Genomic DNA, 9,470 nt, shown 5'->3' with positions numbered 1-9,470 from the left:
TGAGGCATGGGTTTCATGCTCAAGGGAAATTTTATTTTTAAATCAAGCACCCATTGAGTTCTTATAGGTTTGTCATAAAGTCAATTGAGTCATTGTCATGTATTGAAGACCCATTTGGGCATGTTACATATTGTAAGAAAAAATATTTGAGTCAAATTAGAGTCAAAAGATCCTCCAAGACCAAGTCAAACATGCAAGCATCAAGTTGGCATAATGGAGCAACAAGTTGGCCTAATAAGAGGATCAAGGAAGCCTATATATATAGGTAAATCAAACTTATTTGGAGAACACACTTTCACTCACACAAGTTCGATTATAAGGAAGAAAAAGAAGTGCAAAGAAGAAGAAGGCTAAGGAAGGAGAAAAAGTCAAAGTTTTGGGTTTATTTTGGGCTACTTATCTCCACACGTGCAAAGGAATTAGGGAACATATTCCTGCAGTGAATTCAAGTTGTAGAAGTAAAGTTGGGTCACCAAGAAGAGTTATTATAGAAGCCGAGTTTTCTAAGAAGGAGAATCTACACAAGCAATGAAGTAAAGTTGCAGTTGCAGTTGAAGTTGTAGTAAAAGTTGCAATTGAAGTTTCAATTTATGGGCAAGTCGAAGTAGTTGAATTTTTTCGGCAAGTCGAAGTTGCAGTTTCTAGGAAATTCGAAGCTATAGCTACAGTTGTAGTTGCTACGTAGGTCGAAGTTGTTGAAAGGAGAAGATATTCCATGAGGAAGCATTGACTTGGTCTTGTAGGGGTTCTTGGTAAAGGGTATAGGCCTTCGAATTCATCAATTGAAGATTCTATAAGAAGAAGAATTCTTATGGGTTTTCCTCTCAGGTTGGAGACGTTTTGGCACTGGATTATCACCTACATCTTGTGTCCTTTGTCTCATTTTTATTTATGGTTTGGTAGTTGTTTGATGAAGAAGAACACATAATAATAATCAAGTACAATAAGAACCTAATTAAGAAAAGTAGAAAGTCCTCATAAGCAGTTATCATTATAATAGAAATCATCTAATATCTCTGCCCTAGATTTCTCAACATGTTATCATAGCTAAGGTAACAAGTCAAGGAAGGGAAGTTCATCAAGGGACACTCGAGCATTCAAGGACCGAAATTCTAGAAAAGGTGTCAAAGGAGATCTAGAAGATCATCTCATCCTAAAAGCACTTGAAGTCAAGATCTGCTAGGAAGTGTCAAAACCCTAAATCAAAGAAGAAGTCTATGACTGAAGAAGTCTTGGGATCCTAGCTCAAGTCATCAACAAAGAAAAGGGCCACAAAGAGCCTACCTCTACTCAAGTTGAAGAAATCTTAAAATCAAAGTAACTTGAAGTCTACTCGTCCAAGAGAAGTAAGATCAAGGTCACTGTCATAATCATTAATAACGACATTGTAATCATCATCAAAAGTCCGAAGTTGATCTCCCTCTCTTTGGAGCTAAGGATCTGTCTTGAAGAAAACTATGTTCATCAAGTAGAAGTTCTTTATTATCTATATCATCATCAAATTCAAGAAGGCAACAAGTTGAAGGGGCGTTTTCACAAGTATATTTATGTCTACATCTGAATCTGTCAAAATGTCTTTTTGCAAGGAAAGCAACAAGTTGCTTCAAACTTTCTTGCATGGAAGAAGACAACAGATCTTAATCTCATTGAAAATGAGGTCATGGAACAATTATTTGAGTTATCTATATTTGAGTTAGAAATACAGCTATTTGAAAATGATTTCAAATGATTTACTAATTAAACTTACCTAATTTGATTATTCACATATAAAATCATATTAAAAATTTAAATTATATTTTTATTTAAAAATAAAATAAATGTATTAAAATATTTATATATTTAGAATTTCAATTACTTCTTTTATTTAACATAAACTTAATTTATTGGAGTCTTTATTATTTTTTTATAGTATAAACATTAATCATTCTATATACTGAGAATCTTACTTTTGTCGATGATTTGATTTCCCATGTAGACTAAAGATTATCAAAAATATAATTTATTTTACATAAAGTAAAGATTTTAACTTGCTCCCTCGAGTAGGGTGCGAGACAGTTGGAGGCTTGCTTGGGCTTGATTGACATGACAAAGCTTTTAATGTTTTTGGGTGGTGGGTGGTATCCCCCATACCCACACATGCATATTCACTATGATAATATGCAGCGTCGCATATCTTGGCAAATCCACGACGTGAAATTTGGTAATCCTTGCCACCTACAGGTAGTGGGAATGAAGGTGGAGTGAAGATCTCATATCCGGCGTATAAACTCAGGTCCTCACGTTATTAAGGAACCTAAGTTTGTTGGTTACAGGTTCACGGCATCGGAAACGCGAGAGGAATACCCAGATGTTGCATGTCTCTACTCGAGGTTGGCATATAAAGTCTAGTATGTTATAATGCTACCTTTGTATCCTGGTACTTGGGATAAAATTCACACCAGGAGGATAAAGGAAGCACTAGTTAAATTATCAGTTTTTGTGACTGGCAATATAGACCTTCTCGATTATGTGATGTCGATTTCTATATTTTTTGGAAACCTTCTTTCTCGCATGGGCATGTTTACTTGTTTTTGGTTTTTATCATGATGTTTTCTCTACATGTTGATAATTTGGTTTCTTGATTTAAGCTTGAATTGTTGGGGCAAGTCCTGTGGAGATCAAGGGTTTTGGAAAATTATCAGTGCCAAGTCTATGGACTTAAGGCTCAACGGGGTATGGGGGACATCATTCTTTTTCTGGTGATACCTCCCACCTCTGGAGGGTTATTAATTATATATGCTTGTTGACTCGGGTGGTGGAATTATAAAGGGATGCAACATTGTTCGGTGTTGCATTTCTTTTTCCAGAAATTCATTAATTTAATGCTTATTTTTCAGGTGGTTCTCTGTACAAATTATATTCCAGGCTCATCTACATTGTCTTCACTTCTGGCCTCTATACAGTGGGTTGGGTCACGAGCATGGGAAAGTGGGAGAAGGGTGAAGAAAGGGGGCCCGACCTTGGCAGACATGGTGAAGTCTCAGCCTCGTGGTGGAGCCTTGGGTTGAGGGGGAAGAGGCAGAAGACGCCAAGAAGATAAAGGAAAAGATGTAGATCCATCTTTCAATCAGACTGAGTGGCTGAGAACTGTGCAACAAAGGACTTAGCGGCAAGAGGCAACATTGTAGGCGACTGCATGGCAGATGAATGTGTGGCAGGGGATAGCAAGGTAGCAGACTGCGCGGCAAGGGACTCCACAGTAGGGGACTACGTGACAGATGGGTCAAAAACAATTCTAAGAATCTTCAAGCCACAGTCAAATCTTACTGTGAAGGGACCCCAGCGCAGTTGAAGCAATTGATTGCAAACTAGGAAGAAGAGTTGAATTTGCAAGTTGAGCTTGAACCACCAGTCGAAGACTAGGGGGAACTAATCATGGATCCTAGGTACACGCGCGGTCATCTCACCCTGTTCAGAAAGCCCATTCATATTTACTGGGTAATGAAGTGCATAGTTGCCAAAGCAATAACTACGACCACCAGCACAACAGTGCACAATGAGGCTGAGTAGAGTCTACAAGACATTCAAAATAAGCTCCAGCTTATCCAATGTCAGTTGTAAAACCCATAGAGTGGCATATCCCATGCTCGTCACAATCTGAATTACTAGGATCAAGTGCTAAACATCTTTCTCTGATGGAATCGTCGAATGAGTAATGGGTCAAAGCTATGACTATTAATTTTGGCTTATTTTCTATTGCTTATGTCCAGTAGCATTTATGATTTTAGTATGATGTTTATTAGTTGGTTTCCAGACTATCAACCTTATAAGGCTTGGCTAAGAAGGCTTAAACTATTTATGTTTTGGATGGCTTATAATGTGATTTGATGGCCAACAGACCTGGTTTCCTACTAGACAGGTTGAGATCACCGAACGTGTTATCACCTGGATTGAACCTCAGGTTGAAGGAAGGCAATGCCAGGGTAACCACAAACCACGCTTAACTAAGTAGCTAGCCCTACTAGGTCGGGAGAGGGCTCTCTCCGTAAGGATCTCAACCAAGATGACTGGATTAGGAAAAGGATTTTAGGCTAGGTATAGTAGCACGAAGTTTTGATTGGATTTTGAAGGGGTTTTGCTGGATCAGGAGGAGCTACACAGTTTAGGGCTAGGGAATTAGGTCAAAATTGCAGGGTGTTTAACGAGGCAAGGTAGGCATACGTTTTAGCACTCTAGGGCTTGATGGGTGAGGTGTTTAAGACTGGTGAGAGGCTAGGAAGAGCATGTGATTATCATGGATCCTTCCCAAACTGTAGAAAACATATAATGGTGAATATTTTCCCAAAGCAGAGCACTGATGTAATGAATTATGCCTATCAACTTGAAAGCATTCACTTAGAATCAATGAAATGATTAACGAAATACAAAAAGCATACTAACATATGATCACAAAAGAATAAATTGTACTAAAACAGCATACCACATGGATCCCATAAAAATAGATGCAATTCTTATTAATCTCCTGCTAAACTCCTACAAAATGATGTACAATCAAGGTTTGAGCATCTAGCTAAGTCCAACCATTTACAATGAGAAAGAAGAAGAAGATATAGGCTTTGTTTCAACCTCCTCTCATGCTCAGGGGTCGAATCCCTAAGATGATGAGCTAATCTAACCAACTCTGAACAAGAAACTAGAATATAGACATCTCAACAACTTGCCTCTAAAAGTGAAAAATTGATTCATTTGAGCTCAAATTGACTTTTAATGAAATGAATCTACCCTCTACTACTATTTATCCATAATATTTACATGCCAAGTCATCATTTACAATGTTAAATCATCCTCCATGAGAGAAAATTCATGAACATAGTCATCATGTGCAAAATTTGCCCTACGCGCAGTGCCACTTTCAGGTCCCTTTTGGAGGCCTTCCTGGCATCCAAATTGAGCTCATGATAGCTCATTGGAAATTTCCTCAAGTCTACGTTCCAAAACACCTAGAATTTCTTCATTTGGAGCTCATTTGACCCCTCAAAACTTGATTCTCCCAAGACTGCTTCTATGTGTCCAAAAAGTGACAAAAAGGTCATTTTTAGGGTCTTTTTTAACCTTTTGGTGGACTAGTTTTGCCCCAAAAACTTAGAAAATCCATAGGGTTCATGTACTCATCACTCTGAATCCAAAAATGCAAACCATTTGTGCATTGGGTTCCCCTAGGAAAAGCGCAGTGCCAGTGGCGTTGCGCGTTGAGGTAGATTTTCTGTGTGTAAAATTTCAAAATTTGCAAAATGACAAAAATTCTTCCAAACTTGCCCAAAATTGGTGAGAAGCACCATCATCAAGTATCCTGATGAGCCAAGGAAGCTTCAGCAAGCAACCTAAGCCTATCCTCCTCCTTTTTGCCTTTTAGAGCCCGCCTTAGCCTAGCTTTCATCTTTTTGACCCTCATGTTGCAAATTTTGTTTCGGGTCCTGTAATGGTAGGCCATGTGCTTGATCATATGATTGTCTCTATTGGCCTTCTACAACAGCTTCTCAAGGTGAAAATTGACTCTCTCAAGCCAAGTCTCTCTATCATCTTCAATTTCCTTCTCGATAGGAGTCAAAGTGACCTGTGCCTCTTTGTCACTTTGTCATTTTACCTTGAGCAGTTCCAACTCCATGAGGACTTGTTTGTCACTCAACTACTTGTTCTCTTGTTCCAAATATGTGATGACATACTTGGCCCTCTCCAAATTGTCCATCAAAGCTTGGACTTGAGCCTCCTTTTCTTGTATGATGATGTCCTTTATTGTTTCTTTGTCCTGGGCCTCTAAGTCAATTATTTCCATGCCATGATGAGTATAAGGTTGCTCCGGCTCATCATTCTCTGTCAAATCAAAGTCCCTCTGTTTCTTCTCATCATAAAACTTTCCTCCAACATCTTTTCCTTCCCTTTGTGCAGCTTCTACACCTGTACCTGATGTGTTGATGAAGAAGGCAAAGCCCCTTCCACATCCCATGGAGCAAGCATTTGCCTATGGGCTGATGAAGAAGGAAAGGTCCCTTCCACATCTCGTGGAGAAAACACTTGCCTATCAGATGCAAAAAATCTCCTTGTGCCCCTCTGATATGTCATGTAAGGCCCGGGCACCTCAGTAACTCTAGTCTCTTTAACCTTCTCATCTGTTTTCACCTGAGCATTGCTAGAAGGTTTTCCTTGTTCATGTTTGCTAAGTTTTGAAACTATGTACCCCTAGAGAAAGTATGGTGGGAGTGAGTATGGGAAATTAAGAATAAGGGAAAGGGAAATGATCTTATGTGGTTTTTTGGTGGACTAATGAGAAGGAGGGTATAAACTATGAAAATGAGAGAGAGGGACTAGGGTGTTAGGATATTTCTTTGGGGATGAAGGAATAAGGGATATGGAGGGATATGTAGGAGGGGTTACGGTTTTTAAAATAGGTGAATGGAGATATGGGACGTTTAGACTTTTTAGGAATAAGTGATGGGAGGTATAGAAAGAGTTAGGTTTTTAAGGAATGATTAGAGGAAATTTAGGGTTTCAATTTAGGCATGGCAAATTAACCTTAAGTAAATTAATTTAATGCCAAGAGTGAAGCTTAGGTGTAACACTTACCTGTTTGAGGGATGAGAGGGTGCCTTGGTAAGTTTTTATGAAGTTTGAGGCCTTTCTGGCCTTTCTGCTCAACGTGCAGTGCCACCTCTCAACGCGCAATGCCACCTCCTGAACACACAATGCCACTTCAAACCCACATTTGACTACCTTCCCAAGGTCAAAATTGGGTGTGGGATAGCTCGTTGGAATGCTTGTCGAGTCTAATTTCTAAAACAGCTTAAAATTTTCAATTTGGAGCTCCTTTGCCTTGTCAAAAGCTCAATCTACCAAGATGGGTCAAAATGTACATAATGAGGCTACCAAAATGGAGAGTATTGTTTCAGTCAACTTTTGGAAGCCTTCCTCAACTCCAAATTGAGCTCATGATAGCTCATGGGAAATATCTCTGTGTCTAGTTATCATTTGACTCATTAAGCAAGTCATTTGGTCACTCCAGCTAGGAGAAAGATTGATTTTCCCAAGGTCACTCCAGAAGTGCATCAACTCTCCTGAGGCAAATGATGTTTTTTTACATTTCTTCCAAATCATGAGACTTGTGTAAGAACTAAAAGAGGTTTTTCTTCTTAGGTCTATGGTGCAAAAAAAACCCTCTCTCACTTTTGTCAAATTCATCTTTTCTTGATCAGAAACATCATATGAATAAAACATATCTTGATGTGTGGAATAGGGGATTTGTAGAAATGAAGGGAAATGAAGGCGATGAGGGGCTTCTAATATCTTGAGAAAATTTTGGGAAGTAGGGAGGGATGTTAGGAAGCAAGGGAAAATGGAATTTCAAAGATTGAGTGAGGGGAAGGGGTCCAAAAGGGAAAAACACAGGCCTAACCTAGAAAAGTGTCAAATTGTAGCAATAGGCTAGGGTTTGTGGGAAAATGATGAATTTGAGGGATATCAGTGATGGGAAGTGTTTAAGAAGGTATATTAAGGATAGGGGAAGGTGTATGAGCATCAAGATACAAGTTTTGTTGATGATTTGACCATCCAAGAAAAATTACCTTCAAAACCCTAGGAGAGGGAAATGAGCCTTATCTACGCACAATTGAAGCACAAACAAGGTGTAAAATGACCCATTGGAACTTGAAATAATGATGAAAACTCTTTGAATGATGGTACACTCAGCCGAATGGTGACATGGACCAATACTTGGAAAACTTAGGAAGGAGTGAAAACAATCCTAGACCTAATACCTAGTGACCAAATTTTACTCGAAGACTCATTGAAATGACAAAATTTGACTTTGACACCCTAAGACCACTTTGTATGAACATGTTTGATCGCTGGTGGAAGGCTGCAAAGACTGACTCTATCGTTGACTCCATTGGGGACAGTAGCTCCTTGGAGGTGGCAAGAGCACCATAGAACAAGTAGCCTTATCCATTGGGCATGGAGTAAAAAAACACAATCTGAAATACATGACTGAACACTGATGACTCAAAGACACAAATTGATTTTTACTCAACTAAAAACTGACTCGATATTAAAACACAACTAACAAACTGGAAAATATGCTCAAAATGGAGCTTAATAAAACCTACTCTAACTATTCCATTCATCACTTGATCAAGTGAAATGAAACAACCAATGCAACCAAGTAAGCATTCTGGCTGCTGTTTGAATTCTCCACAAGTGTTTGTTTATGAGCAAGAAGAAAGAACTACTGAAATGCAACTCCCATGAAAACTTGTAAACAGATCCAAATTTTCCCAGATTGAATAATATGGATTCTCTATCTGACTCCAAAAATACTGCGTAAGGATCTTGAAATTCATGTGCACTGGGACTTATCCCATCCAATGGATTACTTTGCTTCTCCTCATACCATGAATGCAAACTTTCATCTGAGCTTTGTGACGAGACTCCTGCTGAAAATGACAAAGAAACCGGCTGCTGGATCAAGTTTGTATCAATACTTTTTTCAAGCTCACAATTAGCTAATGGAGAAGGACTTTGACTGCAGACATCATCCAACACATCAACTATTGGATCGTGAAAAACTTGAAAAGACTGTTGCAACCCATTTTCTATTGGTTCCAATGAGATTGCATGATTTTCTACAGGCTGCTCATTTGAAGATATACTATGCAAAATTCCCTTCAAAAACTGAAATGATTCAAAACATAATGGTACAGAATCATCTTGCATCATTTGATCATATGTTCCAACTTCCAAGTCTTCATCTGCAACTTGACATTCAATGGCATTTGGGGGCTGCAAATCTAGATATGAGAAGTCTTGAACAAGGATTTCATTTCCCTCTAGATGGTCCAGATCAAAACTTATCGATGATTGATTTTTGATTGCACGAAAGTTGTCTCTGATGAACTGAAACGAAGTAAAACAAAGAGGAAAATATTCTTCACTTACTTCAAAATTTTATGCACTTTCCTCCTCACTTCCATAGCTAATATGCAACGACTGATCACTGTATTTGAGCTACTAAAAGTGAACTTCCTCCTTCCACAAACCAGCTGTTGATTTTTTTGCAAGACTAGCTTCTATTTGGAGAACATAATCATCATCATACCGATCAAACTTAGGCAAATCATCAATATAAAACACATCATCAAGCATACATGTCAGATCAACAGATCTCTCTTCTCCAAGATGATCTATAAAACAATCATTATCAGATCTATGAAAACTGGGATAAGAAAGAAAATGTTTTGTATCAACCACTTGTTCTTCTTCAATCAGCGAGCCATGATCTTGAACATCATACTCATTCCTTGTGGTTATATTTTGCATCATATCTTCCACTACACTTACCAAAATGTCGAGCTTTACCTCTAAATATGTTGATTCCTCTAGATCTATGTTCTTCATCTTTTCTTCCTTCAACTTTGCCCTTCTGATCAACAAATTAGCCTCTA

Source organism: Pinus tabuliformis, chromosome 3_2 (assembly GCF_031772625.1).
Source record: "Pinus tabuliformis cultivar Carrire ecotype Pingquan chromosome 3_2, CPIR1, whole genome shotgun sequence".
NCBI lineage: Eukaryota > Viridiplantae > Streptophyta > Pinopsida > Pinales > Pinaceae > Pinus > Pinus tabuliformis.
This window is presented reverse-complemented; position numbering follows the sequence as displayed.